Here is a 2,592-nt window from a genome sequence, read left to right on the forward strand (position 1 = left end):
CCGGAACAAGACCAGAGACAATGTGGCTGGAGGTCATGGCAGACAGACAGATATTGTAAATAAATTTTTTAGTGTTTTCGTTAACATGCATGTTCTGTTTTACTTTTGTTGTCATTGTGAGGTATGTAATATTAAGTTTATTTTTACATGGTTATTTTATATATTTTAGATTTTGTAAATTATTTTTTGTTTCATTTCTCTGCTGAGTTGTCAATACACTTGTCTAATTTGTATGTAATGTGAGTAAGAATCTTCATCAATAGTGTGAGCACGTTCAATGTTTCATCATGGTTTGTTGTTTGATTATATAATATTTAAAATCATATACAACCAAATTGCCAATATGTTTCATTCATTATCAATTAAGAATAAAAATAAACAAAGGAAAAAAGCATATAATTATATCGTTTCATATTCAAATGTTTTATTATAAATTTGCTAAATATAGCTTATCTTACAAAAAAATTATACTATCGTTTTTATACAAAACATTATTTCATTGCAATAAAGAAAATGCATTTAACCTATAATACAATACAGTAGTAATATCCTGTACTAAATTAACCTAAATATCACAAATTATTTGGCATTGCTTATATATATCACAAAATATAGATACCTCTTAATAGAAATTAGTTTATTCTATAATTCAATTACTAAGAAACAATAAAGAAAATTTTGTAATTGTGAGAAATTAATTGAAAGTAAAGTATAATGAAAATGGAAAAAAAAATATATAAAATTACTTTCTTCTCGTGCAGTTCCTATAATATCATTCTTTGAATGTTTGGGCAAGGTTCATAAAGTTTCTGTTGCTGGAGTCCACCATATTCTCTAATTTTTCAAAGAATCTTGATATCCTGGGGAAAGCATCTGTTTTCGCTTCCTCTGCTCTCGTCCGTGACTCTTCTGATGTTATTCCCAAAGACAAGTCATTTGACATCAAGGATCGGGCTTCCTCCAGTTCCTCGGAGAACTTTGGAGGACTTGGTGGTGGTCTTCCTCCTGTCACTCTTATTCTTTTCCGAAAAATTAAGTCTTCAGTCTTAACTCTGGAAGAAAATTTTTTAATGAAACCATATGAAAAAAAAACATGCTACCGCTCACAGGATGAGTGTGGGGTGCACAATAAAGTAACCGCAGTAAGCGGCAAAATCAATCCCCAGCACTAAAGTACTTAATATGAGGAAAGAACTAGGTATACCTAGTGTTAAAGATAGAATAATTGAAGTCAACCTCACGATGGCCCTGAGGCTTCTGCGTGATGATCCTGATAACATTGTTTCTATATAGTTGCTAGAATGTATGAACCATAGGACTGGTGAGTCTAAATGGATCCAAACTACAGCTACACATATGAAGATGTTTGGACTAGACCACCTGTACAAAGTTGAGAGACAACAGCGCTTCCTGCCATCTTGGTGGACAGTTTCCTTCGATATCACAATACCGACATATCCGCCTAAAAAAATAATTATACAAAGTATTTATCTCCAACACACTGCCAAAGTGAGAGCTCTTGAACACATACACACTCTACAGACTGATGATAATATCACACAGACCATCTACACTGATGGATCTCTTAACACCGCCTGTGGGAGGGCTGGAAGTGCTATTGTTGTGACTCAATGTGACGGTAATATAATTGAGAAAAGAGTGAGAATTAACAACTGGGCATCCACTCTACAAACTGAATTAGTTGCCATACTCACAGCCATTATATTCATTGAAACCACTGTCACTGACAGTTTCATCATCACTGACTCTCTAACCTCACTACTTGCCCTTGATACCCTCAACTCAAGTTGTCACGCTCTTGTTTCTGAAGCCAGACACAAATATGCGTACCTTGTTGACAGGAGTGTCAAGGTCAAACTGTTGTGGATCCCCTCTCACATAGGCCTCATAAAACATGGCAGAGTTGATGCCCTCGCCAAACACGAGTCTAACAAAGTCAACGTTGAATACAATTTGGGTCTGTCAAAAAGAACCCTCAAAACTGTAATTGTGAAAGAACTTATTGATGAACTTGACGAAAGTAGACAAGTGCAAACAGGCACTAGTCGATAGATAGTTTACCATGATGAGATGTATCAAGTGAAACATGTATATGGAGCACGTATCAAGATCACTAGATTACAAGATGTTGCAAACGCTAGATTAAGGTTAGGATATAAGTACCTCTGGCAGTATGTTCCTCAAGCAGATGTAAACAAGACTAAATGCAAAGTGTGTGGCCAGACATATAGCCACACACTTGAACACTACATCCTCGACTGTGTGAAGATAGAACCTTTTAGGGACAGGTCCAAGCACACTGTGTGTGAAATGGCACAACACTTCAATTCTAATGGCAGGATAGCCGACATATTAAGATTGTATGCACTTTTTTGCACTTAGTAACTATATCAGTTCTCATGTATAGAACCAAATACACAATGTGCTTGAATACTTCTCCCGCAAATGTGAATAACAAAGTGTGCGGTCAGACATTCTGCCTCACACGCCTGTACTCACTCATTTGTGAATAAGTTACCCTTTATGTATATAACTAAACAAACAATGTAATTGAAATACTGTCTAACATTC

The sequence above is a fragment of the Homarus americanus genome, unplaced genomic scaffold (genome assembly GCF_018991925.1).
Source record: "Homarus americanus isolate GMGI-L3 unplaced genomic scaffold, GMGI_Hamer_2.0 scaffold4896, whole genome shotgun sequence".
In the NCBI taxonomy this organism is placed as follows: Eukaryota; Metazoa; Arthropoda; class Malacostraca; order Decapoda; family Nephropidae; genus Homarus; species Homarus americanus.